The sequence below is a fragment of the Pseudophryne corroboree genome, chromosome 9, assembly GCF_028390025.1.
Source record: "Pseudophryne corroboree isolate aPseCor3 chromosome 9, aPseCor3.hap2, whole genome shotgun sequence".
Classification (NCBI taxonomy): Eukaryota; Metazoa; Chordata; class Amphibia; order Anura; family Myobatrachidae; genus Pseudophryne; species Pseudophryne corroboree.
Window position 1 is genome coordinate 233107972 of NC_086452.1, and position 17770 is coordinate 233125741.

The following is a 17770-nucleotide window of genomic DNA, read 5'->3' on the forward strand; positions in this document are numbered from 1 at the left end:
CAAGCGTACCGACACCCACACACACACACACACACACACACACACGGAATGTCCTTTCTGAAGACAGTTCCCCCACAAGGCCCTTTGGAGAGACAGAGAGAGAGTATGCCAGCACACACCCCAGCGCTATAATATCCGAGGAATAACACAGTAACTTAATGTTAACCCAGTAGCTTCTGTATATATAGTTTTTGCGCCTAATTATGTGCCTCCCCTCTCTTTTCAACCCTCTTCTACCGTGTATCAGCAGGGGAGAGCCTGGGGAGCTTCCTCTCAGCGGTGCTGTGGAGAAAAAATGGCGCTGGTGAGTGCTGAGGGTGAAGCCCCGCCCCCTCGACGGCGGGCTTCTGTCCCGCTTAAACAGTAATTTTTGGCGGGGGCTCATACATATATACAGTGCCCAGCTGTATATATGTGTACTTTTGCCAACATGAGGTCCCAAATGCTGCCCAGGGCACCCCACCTTGCGCCCTGCACCCTTACAGTGACCGGAGTATGTGAGGTGTGTGGAGCAATGGCGCACAGCTGCAGTGCTGTGCGTTACCTCTATTGAAGATCATGAAGTCTTCTGCCGCCTGTGAAGTCTTCTTTTCTTCTCATACTCACCCGGCTTCTATCTTCCGGCTCTGCGAGGGGGGCGGCGGCGCGGCTACGGGACGGACGGCGAGGGTGAGATCCTGCGTACCAATCCCTCTGGAGCTAATGGTGTCCAGTAGCCTGAGAAGCAGGACCTAGCTTCAGAGAGTAGGGCTGCTTCTCTCCCCTCAGTCCCTCGATGCAGGAAGTCTGTTGCCAGCAGAGCTCCCTGAAAATAAAAAACCTAACAAAATACTTTCTATCAGTAAACTCAGGAGAGCTCACTGAAAAGCACCCAGCTCCTCTGGGCACAGTATCAAACTGGGGTCTGGAGGAGGGGCATAGAGGGAGGAGCCAGTGCACTCCAGGAACTAAATTCTTTCTTAAAATGCCCATGTTTCCTGCGGAGCCCGTCTATCCCCTTGGTCCTTACGGAGTCCCCAGCATCCTCTAGGACATTAGAGAAATTTGTTTTTAACCGAGCCATAGGTAGATGGGGCTGCTTAGTGTTAGAATCTGTAATAAGCACAGCTTAGTAGATCAGTCGTTCTCAAATTTGGTCTTCAGGACCCCAAACAATTCACATTTTCCAGGTCACCTAGCAGGACCACAGGTGTATTCATCACTCACTGACACATTCTAAAATATCCTTTTGGGGCCAGGGGCATTTAAGACAGGGACCACTCCCCTCTTGGAAGGAGGTCTCCCATGCATGTAGTGTGTCCTAGGTAGAATGCATAGAAAACAGACACTGCCCTTTTGTGTGCATGTGTGCTCACCCAGGGCCATAGTGAGCCATGCTGGGCCCCGGTACTGGAATGTGTGTGGCCTAAAATGGGGAGTGGCCACACTTGCTAAAAATAAATGTAATAAAGATATGCACGCTCCATGGGGGGCACCATTCAAATCCAGCGGGCAGAGGGGGCACGGTGGAGGGCAACTGCTACTTACCTTCAGAGGCCTAACTAAGGGGGGTCGAGCACCTTGGCAGGTCTAGCAGGGGGAGCGGCGGCAGCCAGGGCATCATGCCCACTCGCCCCCACAACTCATAAGCGTGCGCATGGGGAGCACTCCCTAATGTCCGGCACCCCTGCACACATGCCTTCTGCTGCTGCTGCCAATTCCCGTCTCTGACACTGAAGGGAGGAGGGCACAGTGCGCGTCTCTCCTGCCCCTCACTGTGTCGCCGTCTCCAGCAGTCATTTAAAATGTCTCTCGGCTGTAAGCCAATCAGAGCTCACGGACCAGCTCTTAATTGGCTGCCGGCCCATGAGCTTTGATTGGCACACAGTGAACGAGGCACAGGAGAGAAGCACGCTGTGCACTCCTCCTCTCAGTGTCAGAGACGGAAGATGGCGGCAGCAGAGGAGGGTAAGTACCACTGGGGGCATTTTTGTATCTGGCAGCACTGGGGGCATATATGTATCTGGCACCACTGGGGGCATATATATCTAGCACCACTGGGGGTATATATGTATCTGGCACCACTGAGGGCATATGTATCTGGCCCCACTGGGGACATATGTATCTGGCACCGTTGGGGGCATATATGTATCTGGCACCATTGGGGGCATATGTATCTGGCCCTACTGGGGCATATATGTATCTGGCACCACTGGGGGCATATATGTATCTGGCACCGCTGGGGGCATATGTATCTGGCACCGCTGGAGGTATATGCATCTGGCACCGCTGGGGGCATATAATGTATGTATCTGGCACCGCTGGGGGCATATATGTATCTGGCACCACTAGGGGCAAATATGTATCTGGCATCACTGGGGGCATGTATGTATTTGGCACCGCGGGGGGCATATATGTATCTGGCACCGCTGGGGGCATATATATATATATATATATATATATATATATAAGAAATGGGGGGGAGGGGAAATAGCGACCAATGGTGTCTTAAAAACTCACAATGAAGGTATAGAATATAAGTACAATTTATTCACATAAAATAGGGTTATCACATAAAACAATTTTTCACATAAAAATATCTTAATAACAGGTCTCTTTAAAAAATGGGATAAAAACAATTTACACAGTTCTAAGTATGTTTACCAGTTAAAAAATAGATAAAAGGATTATAACTTAACTGGATATAGGTCACTGTCAGGTTTCCCAACGCGTTTCGTCATACAGACTTCATCAAGGGGTATTTGGCAGAGTGGGACCATGCCTCTATTTATACCAGTAGTAATCTAATGGTAATTATGACATCACTTCCTGTTTGCACATGGTGTTTGCAATACGGACTGTGATTTAATTAATTTATGGTTTTACATACTATGAGCAGGTGTTAAATAACAGTGCAGTGTGTAATACATAATGTAAAAGTAGATTTGGAGCAAGAAAGGAGTAAAAACAGTCTTTGTTTTGAAGCGCTGGCGGCTTCTCCGCCACACTTCCGGCATTCGGACGTCGCGTCACTTCCGCCCCACTTCCGGGGACGCGACCGCGCGTGCGTCCGTAGCTTCAGCAGCAATAGTTCTTCCTAGAGGCCAGCAGTATTTATAAAGAGAGCACCGTCGGCGGCCATCTTTGTGTGGTTTATTTATGTAGTTATTTCGTGCGGCGGCCATGTTAACGGAGTTCAAAATCAGGGACATTCTCATACTGATCCTCCGCAAACCATGAAAACAGAGAAACAAAATGATGATAAGTGATTATAAAGGAATGTGATCACCATATTAACAGTTCCTAGAGTAGTTCATCATATCACTGGATAAATATAATTCTTTAGCAAGTGCATTAGTTCATCATATCACTGGATAAATATAATTCTTTAGCAAGTGCATTAGTGTGCTGATTTAAATATAAATAAATAAATAAATAAATTAAATCCGGATGTGTAATTCTAATTTAAATATATAAATAAATAAATACTAACATTAAATCCGGATAAAATGTGGTGTTTAATGTATACAGTACAGACAGTGTTTTTTTAGAGGTGAGAAATTTTAAAGGGCCAGGGATGTGTTCATAAGTGTGCAATTGCGACAATGACTAGCTCATGTAGGCTTTTTATATATAGTTTTTTATTTACAGTACCTGATATTCCCAGATGGTCTCCCTAGTCTGGTACTGATCAGGCCCGACACTGCTTCGCTTCCAAGATCGGGCGAGGTTGGGCATTTCCAGTGTGGTTTGACTGTAATAATTACTTACCATGCATGTGTCATATTGCAAATTAGGAAGTAATACTGGTGGAGGGGGTGGGGAGGGGGGGGGTGGTGATTCAGGGGGGGGGGGGGTTGTGGGATTGGTAAGTGAGTGGGGGTGGGGGGGAGGGAAGAATAAAGGGTAGTGGGATGGTCTCCCTAGTCTGGTACTGATCAGGCCCGACACTGCTTCGCTTCCAAGATCGGGCGAGGTTGGGCATTTCCAGTGTGGTTTGACTGTAATAATTACTTACCATACATGTGTCATATTGCAAATTAGGAAGTGATACTGGTGGAGGGGGTGGGGAGGGTGGGGGGGTGTTTCAGGGGGGGGGGGGGGTTGTGGGATTGGTAAGTGAGTGGGGGTGGGGGGGAGGGAAGGATAAAGGGTAGTGGGATGAAAGACGGTGGTGGAACCATGTTTAGGAAGTGATTAGGATAGCCGATTAGTGATTAGAGCGAGGTGTAGATGAATCCAACCGTAATGATGGCACCAGAGGGTTCACAGGAATTTGCTAAGTCTCCTCCTCTTTCACCCAACTTTACTAGTTCAATAGCCTTAAAAGTTAAGGCCTTAGGAGGAGACTTAGCAAATAAACTTTCACGCAGAGAAATGTTCTGGATCTTCAAATTGCAGACACTCCACCCGAAGGGGTTCAATGACTATTACGAAATTGCTCCATTCCTGTGAACCCTCTGGTGCCATCATTACGGTTGGATTCATCTACACCTCGCTCTAATCACTAATCGGCTATCTTAATCACTTCCTAAACATGGTTCCACCACCGTCTTTCATCCCACTACCCTTTATCCTTCCCTACCCCCCACCCCCACTCACTTACCAATCCCACAACCCCCCCCCCCCCCCCTGAATTACCCCCCCCCCCCCCCTCCACCAGTATCACTTCCTAATTTGCAATATGACACATGTATGGTAAGTAATTATTACAGTCAAACCACACTGGAAATGCCCAACCTCGCCCGATCTTGGAAGCGAAGCAGTGTCGGGCCTGATCAGTACCAGACTAGGGAGACCATCTGGGAATATCAGGTACTGTAAATAAAAAACTATATATAAAAAGCCTACATGAGCTAGTCATTGTCGCAATTGCACACTTATGAACACATCCCTGGCCCTTTAAAATTTCTCACCTCTAAAAAAACACTGTCTGTACTGTATACATTAAACACCACATTTTATCCGGATTTAATGTTAGTATTTATTTATTTATATATTTAAATTAGAATTACACATCCGGATTTAATTTATTTATTTATTTATTTATATTTAAATCAGCACACTAATGCACTTGCTAAAGAATTATATTTATCCAGTGATATGATGAACTAATGCACTTGCTAAAGAATTATATTTATCCAGTGATATGATGAACTACTCTAGGAACTGTTAATATGGTGATCACATTCCTTTATAATCACTTATCATCATTTTGTTTCTCTGTTTTCATGGTTTGCGGAGGATCAGTATGAGAATGTCCCTGATTTTGAACTCCGTTAACATGGCCGCCGCACGAAATAACTACATAAATAAACCACACAAAGATGGCCGCCGACGGTGCTCTCTTTATAAATACTGCTGGCCTCTAGGAAGAACTATTGCTGCTGAAGCTACGGACGCACGCGCGGTCGCGTCCCCGGAAGTGGGGCGGAAGTGACGCGACGTCCGAATACCGGAAGTGTGGCGGAGAAGCCGCCAGCGCTTCAAAACAAAGACTGTTTTTACTCCTTTCTTGCTCCAAATCTACTTTTACATTATGTATTACACACTGCACTGTTATTTAACACCTGCTCATAGTATGTAAAACCATAAATTAATTAAATCACAGTCCGTATTGCAAACACCATGTGCAAACAGGAAGTGATGTCATAATTACCATTAGATTACTACTGGTATAAATAGAGGCATGGTCCCACTCTGCCAAATACCCCTTGATGAAGTCTGTATGACGAAACGCGTTGGGAAACCTGACAGTGACCTATATCCAGTTAAGTTATAATCCTTTTATCTATTTTTAACTGGTAAACATACTTAGAACTGTGTAAATTGTTTTTATCCCATTTTTTAAAGAGACCTGTTATTAAGATATTTTTATGTGAAAAATTGTTTTATGTGATAACCCTATTTTATGTGAATAAATTGTACTTATATTCTATACCTTCATTGTGAGTTTTTAAGACACCATTGGTCGCTATTTCCCCTCCCCCCCATTTCTTTTAAATCCTTGTACATCGCAGGGAATTACCATCCTTGTCTAGGGGCCAGCTGACACCCTTTTGAATTTTTAGGGAGTGTATATTTTAAACTTCACATTTTTTTATACTATTATTTCCTATTTTAATAATTGTTAAACACAAGTGGCGCAATAACTCCTCCATTCCCATATATATATATATATATATATATATATATATATATATATATATATCTGGCACCACTAGGGGCATTTGTGTATATGGCACCGCGAGGAGCATATATGTATCTGGCACCACTGGGGGCTTAAATGTATATGGCACCACTGGGGGCATATGTGTATCTGGCACTATGGGGCATTTGTGTATCTGGCACTGTGGGGTATTTGTGTATCTGGCACTGTGGGGCAATGTGTATCTGGCACTGTGGGGCAATGTGTATCTGGCACTGTGGGGCAATGTGTATCTGGCACTGTGGGGTAATATGTATCTGGCACTGGGGCAGTGTGTATCTGGCACTGTGGAGCAATGTGTATCTGGCACTGTGGGGCAATGTGAATCTGGCACTGTGGGGTAATATGTATCTGGCACTGTGGGGCATTTGTGCATCTGGCACAGTGGGGCATTTGTGCATCTGGCACAGTGGGGCATTTGTGCATCTGGCACAGTGGGACAATGTGTATCTGGCACTGTGGGGCAATGTATATCTGGCACTGTGTGTACTGTGTGAAAAGGGGACTCTGCCTGCATACTGTGTGAAAATGGGACTCTGCCTGCGTACTGTGTAAAACGGGGACTCTGCCTGCATACTGTGTAACAAGGGGACTCTGCCTGCATACTCTGTAAAAAGGGGACTCTGCCTGTGTACTATGTAAATAGGCAACTCTACTGCCATAATGTGCAAAAATTGAATGAAGGTGTGCTGAGAGATGACACAAGGGGTAGGTGATAGTGTGCTGAGAGACAACACAAGGGGTAGGTGATAGTCATGTTGGTATGCCCCATTTTCAGTGGCCATGCCCCTTCTGGTATGTGACTATGCCCCTTCTGGTGCATGGCCACACCTGATTTGGCGCGTGCACACAGTTGATTTAATGGGGGGGGCACCACAATTCGGAGCCTTGGGCTCCGAAAACCCTAGTTACGCCTCTGCCTACCTTGCTTGCTTTGGGAAGCGGGTCCCCCATCCTCAGCTGGCGTCATCTTCCCAGTAACATTTGGGAAGATAGTGCATGTGCACTCGGGAGAGTCTTTGCTGATGGTGCCGGTTATAGTTGAGGGAACTGCTTCCCAGATGAATGTAGATATACTCTGGAGTGGGGGGAGGGTAAGAGGACCTGTGCCCCACAGGACCCCTCCAGCAAGTCTGGGCCTGGGAAATTAGTACCCGTTCCCTCCCCCTTTCTGGCCCAGTCAGATCAGCTCCAGCCAGGGGATCCTTTGAGAAAGGGGGCCCGGGGGTATTTACCCCCTGTGCCCCCTCTTAATCTGGATATTCTGGTGATTCTATGAAGAAACCTGGAAAACATGAACTGTTTGGCTTCCTGATGACCAAGTTTGAGAGCATATGTAGTACACACGTACCACAGTTATTGTGGCTGCACCTAGTCGCACCCGCGACTAAGTTGCTGCGACGTGTGTGCACACCAGCATGCAGGTACATATATTTGCCAGCAGCCTATATGCATTGTATTGATGGGTCATGGGCGCAGCCAAGTGCAGCCAATCATTACCGAGATGCTTATGCACTGCCTATACATTGCAGCAATAATGCGCTTGGCTACATCTGTAGATCATGGTCAGGTTAATTCTGTGAGCTCCAATTAGTCTCTTGGTAACCAATCCGCTGGGCAGACTTGGTCTTATTGTCCTGGGCTTCACTCTGACTCTAATAACTGCAGCTGGAGTTAAAATCCAATTTAGTTCTTTGACTGGCACTGATATTTCAGTCCTTATAGAGGGTCTCCCTGGATACTCTGTTGTGAGTTGTTACTCAATCTGATACTTTCTTGCCCTGATGCATGCTCAGCAAATTTCATCTGTCTGTATAATTTTGAGAGCTTGTTATATGATGCAGCAGCGTTTTAAGAGGAGGAGGCCTGGGTGCAGCCTCCTCCATTCGGGCCGCCTCCTCTCTGCCGGCAGCGGGGAGAGTCTGAGCACTAGAGCGCTCAGACTCTACTGCGCATGCGCAGATCCCCGGGAAAATGGTGCGGTGAGATTTTAACACTGCCGTGGACATTGCCGCAGGACTCTGGAGGGGTGAGTATTCACAAAATGGGTGCAGCGTGTGCGGTGGGGGCCCCCTCTGGACTCATTAGCCCGTGTGCACCGCACACACTGCACCCATTATAGAAACGTCAGTGATCTGATGATAATTCTCTATGGTGAAGATAACCTGGACTCATGAGTAGGGCCCTCTTCCCTCATGTGCTTATACTTTAATTACTTTAATAGTCCTCAACTGTCCAATTCCTGCAGTTTTTTGTCCACCTTGGAATTTATCTCTATGTCGTTTACTGGTGTAGTTATGCTTAGTTGCCCTGTACTTGTCCTATATTGTCTTCAACTGTAAGTCACTGTTTTAGTGTTTTGATTATGTGCATATGTACTCTGTAATTGGGTGCTGCGGAACCTTGCGTCCATGTAGCCGTTCTTGCTACATAAATCTTCAAGGCCCAGACTACATCCAAGGACTTGGAGTCCTCCAAGTCACTCGTAGCCACCGGCACCACGATAGGTTGGTTCATATGAAATGAAGACACCACCTTAGGTAGAAATTGAGGACGAGTCCTCAATTCCGCTCTATCCACATGAAAAATCAAATAGGGGCTCTTGTGAGACAAGGCCTCCAATTCTGATACACGCCTTGCAGATGCCAAGGCCAATAACATGACCACCTTCCAAGTGAGAAATTTTAATTCAACCGTGTGAAGGGGCTCAAACCAGTGAGATTTAAGGAACCGTAACACCACGTTCAGGTCCCAGTGTGCCACTCGGGGCACAAAAGGAGGCTGGATGTGCAGCACTCCTTTCTCAAAAGTCTGGAATTCTGGTAAAGAAGCCAATTCCTTCTGAAAGAATATAGATAGGGCCAAAATCTGTACCTTAACAGAGCTTAACTTTAAGCACATATCCACTCCTGTCTGTAGGAAGTGGAGAAAATGGCCCAGATGGAAATCTTCCGTAGGAGCATTCTTGGTTTCACACCAAGAGACATATTTCCGCCAGATACGGTGATAATGTTTCACCGTCACCTCCTTCCTAGCCTTTATCAGAGTAGGTATGACCTCCTCCGGAATACCTTTCTCAGCTAGGATTCGGCATTCAACCGCCATGCCATCAAACGCAACCGCGGTAAGTCTTGGAATACGCAGGGCCCCTGCTACAACAGGTTCTCCTTGAGAGAAAGGGGCCAAGGATCTTCTGTGAGCATTTCCTGAAGATCTGAGTACCAGGCCCTTCGAGGCCAGTCTAGAACAATGAGTATCGACTGTACTCTTTTCTGTCTTATAATCCTCTAAATCTTTGCGATGAGAGGAAGAGGAGGAAACACATAGACCGACTGAAACACGCATGGTGTCACTAGGGCATCTACTGCTACTGCCTGAGGGTCCCGAGACCTGGCACAGTATCTCGGAAGCTTTTTGTTGAGGCATGACGCCATCATGTCTATTTGAGGAATTCCCCAGAGACTCATTATCTCTGCAAAGACTTCTTGATGAAGTCCCCACTCTCCTGGATGGAGATCGTGTCTGCTGAGGAAGTCTGCTTCCCAGTTGTCTACTCCCAGAATGAAGAGCGCTTACGTGATTTCCCGCCCAGCGAAGAATCCTGGTGGCTTCCGCCATTGTGACTCTGCGCCTTGTCCCACCTTGGCGGTTCCCATGTGCCACTGCTGTGACATTGTCTAATTGAATCAGAACCGGTAGGTTGCGAAGAAGACTCTCCGCTTGTCGAAAGGCGTTGTATATGGCCCTTAATTCCAGCACATTGATGTGCAGACAGGACTCCTGGTTTGATCATAGTCCCTGAAAATTTCTTCCTTGGGTGACTGCTCCCCATCCTTGAAAGCTTGCGTCTGTGGTTACCAGAACCCAGTATTGAATGCCTCTAGAAGTTGAGCACTTTGCAGCCACCATAGGAGAGACACCCTGGCCCTGGGGGACAGTGTTATTTTCTGATGTAACTGTAGATGGGACCCGGACCACTGGTCCAGAAGGTCCCACTGAAATGGCCTTGCATGAAACCTGCCGAAAGGAATGGCCTCGTATGAGGCCACCATTTTTTCCATAACTCGAGTGCATTGATGAACTGACACTCTTTTTGGCTTTAGCAGGTCTCTGACCATGTTCTGGAGGTCCTGGGCTTTTTCCGACGGTAGAAAAACCTTCTTTCGTTCCGTGTCCAGTATCATTCCTAGGAATGATAGTCGAGTCATTGGAACCAATTGCGACTTTGGCAGATTGAGAATCCAACCGTGCTGTTGGAGCACCCTCAGGGAGAGCGACACGTTCTTCAGCAATTGATCTCTTGAACTCGCTTTCATCAGGAGATCGTTCAGGTATGGGATAATTGTCACACCCTGCTTTCGCAGGATCATCATCATTTCCGCCATTACCTTGGTGAAAATCCTCGGGGCCGTGGAAAACCCAAACGGCAACGTCTGAAACTGGTAATGACAATCCTGTACAGCGAATCTCAGGTACTGCTGATGAGTGGAATATATGGGGACATGAAGATAAGCATCCTTTATGTCTAGCGACACCATAAAATCCCCTCATTCCAGTCTGGAAATTACAGCTCTGAGCGATTCCATCTTGAATTTGAACCGTTTCAAGTACAGGTTTAGGGATTTTAAATTTAAAATGGGTCTGACAGAACCATCCGTCTTCGGGACCACAAACAGGGTCGAATAATATCCTTTTCCCTGGTGATGCAGGGGAACCCTGACAATCACTTGCTGGACACATCGTTTGAATTGCAGCTAATACTACCTCCCTCTCTGGGGAAGAAGCTGGTAAGGTCGACTTGAAAGCCCGGCGTGGGGGCACCTCCTCGAAATCCAGCTTGTAGCCCTGGGAAACAATTTAGATTTACCCGCGGTAGCTGTGGAAACCAGGTCCGCAAGACCGTCCCCAAACAATACATCACCCTTGTAAGGTAAGACCTCTATATGCTTTTTTGAGTCCGCATCACCCATCCATTGGCGGATCCATAAGGATCTTCTCGCAGAAATAGCCATAGCATTGGCTCTTGAACCCAGTAATCCAATGTCTCTTTGAGCGTCTCTCATATATAAAACTGCGTCCTTAATATGAGCTAACGTTAACAAAATGGTATCCCTATCAAGGGTATCAAGGTCAGCTGACAGGGTATCTGTCCAAGCTGCTACTGCACTACATACCTATGCCGACGCAATTGCCGGTCTAAGTAAAGTACCAGTATGTGTATAAATAGACTTTAATGTAGTCTCCTGCCTGCGGTCCGCAGGATCCTTGAGGGCCGCCGTGTCAGGAGACGGCAGCGCCACCTTCTTGGACAGGCGAGTTAAAGCCTTGTCCACTGTGGGAGAGGATTCCCAATGTACCCTGTCCTGTGTAGGGAAAGGGTATGCCATAAGAATCCTTTTGGGAATCTGCAGTCTCTTATCTGGAGTTTCCCAAGCTTTTTCACATAACTCGTTAAGTTCATGAGATGGAGGAAAGTTTACTACCTGTTTCTTCTCCTTAAACATGTGCACCCTCGTGTCGGGCACCGAGGGTTCATCAGTGATATGCAAAACATATTTTATGGCAATAATAATGCACTGAATACTTTTTGTCACCCTAGGGTGCAATCTCACTTCATTATAGTCGACACTGGAATCAGAGTCCGTGTCGGTATCTGTGTCCACTATTTGTGACAAGGGACGTTTCTGAGACCCCGACGGGCCCTGTGAGTCAGTGTAATCCGTGGATTGACCCCCTGTCGACACCCTGGACTCTGCTTTGTCCAGTCTCTTATGTAATGATGCTACACTTGCATTTAACATATTCCACATATCCATCCAATCCTGAGTCGGCACCACCGACGGGGACACGCCACTCATCTGCTCCACCTCCTCTTTGGATAAGCCTTCCACTTCAGACATGCCGACACACACGTACCGACACCCCACACACATGGATATAACTATAAGGGGACAATTCCCCAAAGCAGGCCCTTTGGAGAGACAGAGAGAGAGTATGCCAGCACACACCCAGCGGCAAACTGACACTGGAATAAACCCAGCAGGGCCGGTTCAAGGGAGCAGAGCACCCCGAGCAGGAAAGGGGCGTGGCCTAATACAGGGGGCGTGGTCAGTCACGCCCCCTGTACATTGCTAGCGCCGCTTGAATGCTGAGCGGTGCGCGATGACGTCATCGCGCACCCACAGCAAAAGGTCCTCTCCACGAAGGGAAATTAGACGCTATGCGTCTAGTTCCCTGTGGGAGAGGACCTTTGCTGTGCGGTGCGCGATGACGTCATCGCGCACCGCTCAGCAAAATTACTCTCCACGAAGGGAAACTAGACGCATAGCGTCTAGTTCCCTTCACAGGGGACGGGTGCGGGCAGCGGAGGCGGACGGGGCACACAGCGGGCAGCAGTGGCGGATCTTGCCACGGTGCGGCGCCCTCCGGATGGCGCCAGCGCCCTCTGGAAGGCGGCGCCCCGGGCAAAAGTCCTGCTTGCCCGTGGCAAGATCCGCTACTGAAACCCAGATAGCGCTTTTATATGAAATTACACTGATTTCCCCACTCACTGCGCCTGTAATGTGCCCCCCTCCTCTTTTTACAGTCCTCTGAGCTCGTTCAGCAGGGGAGAATCCGGGGGGCCAGCGTTTTCTGCAGCTTCTGTGGAGAAAATGGCGCTGGTTAGTGCTGAGGGATCAAGCTCCGCCCCCTCCAGCGGCGGGCTTCGGTCCCGCTTCAATAATTAAAAAATGGCGGGGGATCATCTATTTGCTGCCTCCGCAGCCTAATAAACATATTTATTGCCAGTAATGAGGTTTATTGCTGCCCAGGGCGCCGCCCCTGCGCCCTGCACCCATCTGTGCCATGTGTGTGTGTTGTGTGGGAGCAATGGCGCGCAAAGTTACTGCTGCGCGCTTACCTCAGGAAGATCTGAAGTCTTCTGCTGCCTTGAAGTCTTCTTTTCTTCTCATACTCACCCGGCTTCTTTTTCCCGGCTCTGCGAGGAGGTCGGCGGCGTGGCTTCGGGACGAACCCCAGAGTGAGACTTGTGTTCCGACTCCCTATGGAGCTAATGGTGTCCAGTAGCCTAAGAAGCAGAGCCTATCATTTAAGTAGGTCTGCTTCTCTCTCCTCAGTCCCACGATGCAGGGAGTCTGTTGCCAGCAGTACTCCCTGAAAATAAAAAACTTAAAATTATTTTACACAGAAAACTCAGGAGAGCTCCCTGTAATGCACCCTATCTCCTCTGGGCACAGAATCTAACTGAGGTCAGGAGGAAGGGCATAGAGGGAGGAGCCAGTGCACACCCATACTAAAAGTTCTTTATAGGTGCCCATGTCTCCTGCGGAGTCCGTCTATACCCCATGGTCCTTACGGAGTCCCCAGCATCCTCTAGGACGTAAGAGAAATAAAGGATAATAATAATTATAATAATAACAACAGAGAAAATGTTACAGATTCTGTGACACTGACAAACGTTTTTAAAGTCAAAAGATGTAGTGTCTCTGGAAGCAGCTTTAACTAAAGACAATAGGCATATTGCCACACCATAAAGACTTGTGATGCTACAATAGATAAAATGGCAACTAGAAGCAGGGCCGGAGCTTCCACTAGGCAGCTTTAGGCAGCTGCCTAGGGGCGCCAGGACCTGAGGGGGCGGCCTGCTACAGCTGCCTAAAAAAGATAGCATAGTTCTATCCCCCAGAATGCGTATCTTACAGTAGCCGCGACTGCTAAGCTCCCGTATTGCAGCCTCCAGCTCCACCTCCACCCGGCACAGGCAGTAACTTTGACAGCTCCTGGAGTCCTGGCTGGGGGTGACATGCAGCACTGCTCTTCATTCCAGGCTCTTTCACAGACTACTCAGTTCCAACTCTGCACTGCAGCCTGCAGGTAAGGTGGCTGCACAGTGCATTCTCTGCATTGATAAGGAAAGAGAGCGAGAGCAGCGGTGTGGTGAGGGGGTGGGGGGAGGAGATAAGGAGCAGGCATGCACACAGTCTGGGGAGATGAGCAGCAGCATGCACACAGATTTTTGGGGGGATAGAACATCAGACATTTAACAGAGTAGGGGGGGGGAGGGGGTATGAGAGTAGGGATGGGTAGGGGGAAGGGGCAGAAGGCAGAAGTTTTGCCTAGGGTGCCGAGAAACCTTGCACCGGCCCTGACTAGAAGCATGTCAGAGATTGAGATTAGAGATACAAGTGATCAATCACAGAGCAGGAGCTCTATCAAGAGATCTATCAAGAGCAATGGAGGTAAACTACCTAAAAGATACAGTGAGGAATTTGGTAATTTGGTTTGCTGTGAACCTCAAACTACTGTATACAAAAAGCAAAGTCAAGCAGCAACTGGGAAGATGGGAAATCAGTAACAGATAATGGGGGTAATTCCAAGTTGATCGCAGCAGGATTTTTGTTAGCAGTTGGGCAAAACCATGTGCACTGCAGGGGAAACAGATAAAACATGTGCAGAGAGAGTTAGATTTGGGTGGGGTGTGTTCAATCTGAAATCTAATTTGAAGTGTAAAAATAAAGCAGCCAGTATTTACCCTGCACAGAAACAAAATAACCCACCCAAATCTAACTCTTTCTGCAAATGTTATATCTGCACCCCCTGCAGTGCACATGGTTTTGCCCAACTGCTAAAAAATTTCCTGCTGCGATCAAGTTGGAATTACCCCCAATGATCTTACTACTTTAAATGACAATGGGGGTAATTCAGACCTGATCGTAGCAGCAATTTTGTTAGCAGATGGGTAAAACTATGGGCGTCATTCTGACCCAATCGCACGCTGCAGTTGATCGCAGCGGTGCGATCGGGTCAGAACTGCGCATGCGCCGATGCATGCCAGATGGCCGAAGGCCATCGTTGCCTAGCGATCCCCTCTGCCTGATTGACAGGCATAGGTGGTCGCTGGGCAGGAGGGGGCAATGTTTTTGTACTTGTGTGTGTGTGTGGGGGGGAAGGGGGTGGCTAGACATGTGGGGCGGACTTGCCCTGTACTGGGGTCCCCCCGCAGGTATGTGTCAGTAGCACAGCTACGACCAGGTCGGAATGACCCCACATGTGCACTGCATGGGGGGGGGGGGGGGTGCAGATATAACATGAGCAGAGAGAGTTAGATTTGGGTGTGGTGTGTTCAAACTGAAATCTAAATTGCAGTGTAAAAATAAAGCAGCCCGTATTTACCCTGCACAGAGACAAAATAACTCACCCAAATCTAACTCTCCCTGCACATGTTACATCTGCCCTCCTGCTGTGCACATTGGCCCTCATTCCGAGTTGTTCGCTCGTTCTTTTTCATCGCATCGCAGTGAAAATCCGCTTAGTATGCATGCGCAATGTTCGCACTGCGACTGCGCCAAGTAACTTTACTATGAAGAAAGTATTTTTACTCACGGCTTTTTCTTCGCTCCGGCGATCGTAATGTGATTGACAGGAAATGGGTGTTACTGGGCGGAAACACGGCGTTTCAGGGGCGTGTGGCTGAAAACGCTACCGTTTCCGGAAAAAACGCAGGAGTGGCCGGGGAAACGGTGGGAGTGCCTGGGCGAACGCTGGGTGTGTTTGTGACGTCAACCAGGAACGACAAGCACTGAACTGATCGCACAGGCAGAGTAAGTCTGGAGCTACTCTGAAACTGCTAAGTAGTTAGTAATCGCAATATTGCGAATACATCGGTCGCAATTTTAAGAAGCTAAGATTCACTCCCAGTAGGCGGCGGCTTAGCGTGTGTAACTCTGCTAAATTCGCCTTGCGACCGAACAACTCGGAATGAGGGCCCTTGTTTTGCACATCTGCTAACAAACTTGCTGATACGATTAGGCCCAATGACAGGTGGACTATTGTGAACAGGCTGTGTGACCATAATTTCAAATACAAGTGGGTCTTCTGTAAGAAGCTAAACACCAATGGAATCTTCAAAAGAAAAGGAAAAAAGAAAAGCAACATTTTGGGTGCACTCTGGTACCAAATGATATAATAAAACTTTCATTTTGATTGGTATGCATTAAAATTATTACTTTTCAAAGAGATAGTGAAATATAAAAAATGGTGTGATAGAGAAAACAGTGTGTAAGAATAAAACGATTTAAAATCTCTGTGAACCCGCTATGTTCACTCGAGGTTATATTGCCTTGTTTCTGTGAAATCTGTGCCCAGGCCCGGCGCTTACCGCTCAGCAACGGGATGCAAAGCAGGTAGGTGCCAGGCTGGGAGAGGCAATCTCCCCGCTCTGCATCCCCGCTGCTGAGTTTCCCTGCTGATGCCGGCTGCTGCGCCTGTCACACTCTATGACAGGCAGAGGCGCCGGCATCATGAAGCCTCCTCTCCCCCTCCCCTGTCACAGACTCATCTCAGGCTCACAGCGCAGTGTGATGGGGAGATCTAAAGGGGGCGGAGCTACACAGGAATAAGGGGCAAAGCTACATGAGGCCAGGCTGTTGCCTGCAACACAGAAGGACGAGTTGCCAGACTTCTTTATGTACAGTAAGTGGCTGGAATGGAAAGAGTGAGTGAAAGTGTATGTGAGTGTATATGTATACAGTACGTGTGTGTGTGTATACAGTATCTGTGTATATGTATGTGTGATTGGACTGTATGTATGTAATGTATGTACAGTATGCGTGTGTATGTATATACGTATGTGTGACTGTGCAGCATAATGTGTGTGAGCGTCACTGCAGCAGGGGGTGTTACGTGTGCAAGAGTCACTGCTACAGGGGATATTACGTGTTCAAGCATCACTGGTACAGGGGGCGTTACATGTGTAAGCGTCACTGGTACAGGGGGCGTTGCGTGTGTAAGTGTCACTGGTACAGGGGGGCGTTGCGTGTGTAAGTGTCACTGGTACAGGGGGGCGTTGCGTGTGTAAGTGTCACTGGTACAGGGGGTGTTGCATGTATAAACGGTACGCGTACAGTGGGCGTTGCATGTGTAAGCGGCATTGGTACAGGGGGTGTTATGTGTGTAAGTGTCACTGGTACAGGATGCGTTGTGTCTTGTATAAGCATCACTGCTACAGGGGGTGTTACGTGTGCAAGCGTCACTGGTACAGGAGGGCGTTACGTGTGTAAGCATCACTGGTACAGGGGACATTATGTGTGTAAGCGTCACTGGTACAGGGGGCGTTGCGTGTGTAAGCGGCACTTGTACAGGGGGCATTACGTGTGTAAGCGTCACTGGTACAGGGGGCTTTATGTGTGATGTGTATAAGCGTCACTGGTACAGGGGGCGTTATGTGTGATGTGTATAAGCGTCACTGGTATAGGGGGCGTTGCGTGTGTAAGTGTCACTGCTACAGGGGCTTTACGTGTGTAAGAGTCACTGCTGCAGGGGGTTTTACGTGTGTAAGCGTCACTGTTGCAGGGGCATTACGTGTATAAACGTCACTGGTACAGGAGGCGTTACATGTGTAAGCATCACTACTGCAGGGGGCATTATGTATAAAAGCATTATGTGTGGTGTCCCTTTGTAAAGTATGGAATGGGTGCAAATTTATAGTTTGCAGGGGGGCGCTGAACGCCGTAGCACCGGCCCTGTCTGTGCCTTATTAAGTTACACTTGTATCACTTCACAATGATGTCTTATCAGGTTGCA

General features: G+C 48.0%; 1 protein-coding gene and 2 pseudogenes across 4 annotated transcripts in view; 1 reads left to right on the forward strand and 2 right to left on the reverse strand.

Annotated features, from left to right (window-relative positions):
• The window catches only part of LOC134957932 (complement factor H-like), a 1300757-nt gene that overhangs the window by 452010 nt on the left and 830977 nt on the right, over positions 1–17770 (reverse strand). The gene's annotated exons all lie outside the window — the stretch shown is intronic.
• On the reverse strand, positions 3622–3741 carry LOC134964565 (5S ribosomal RNA; annotated as a pseudogene).
• LOC134964566 (5S ribosomal RNA) lies at positions 4687–4806 on the forward strand (annotated as a pseudogene).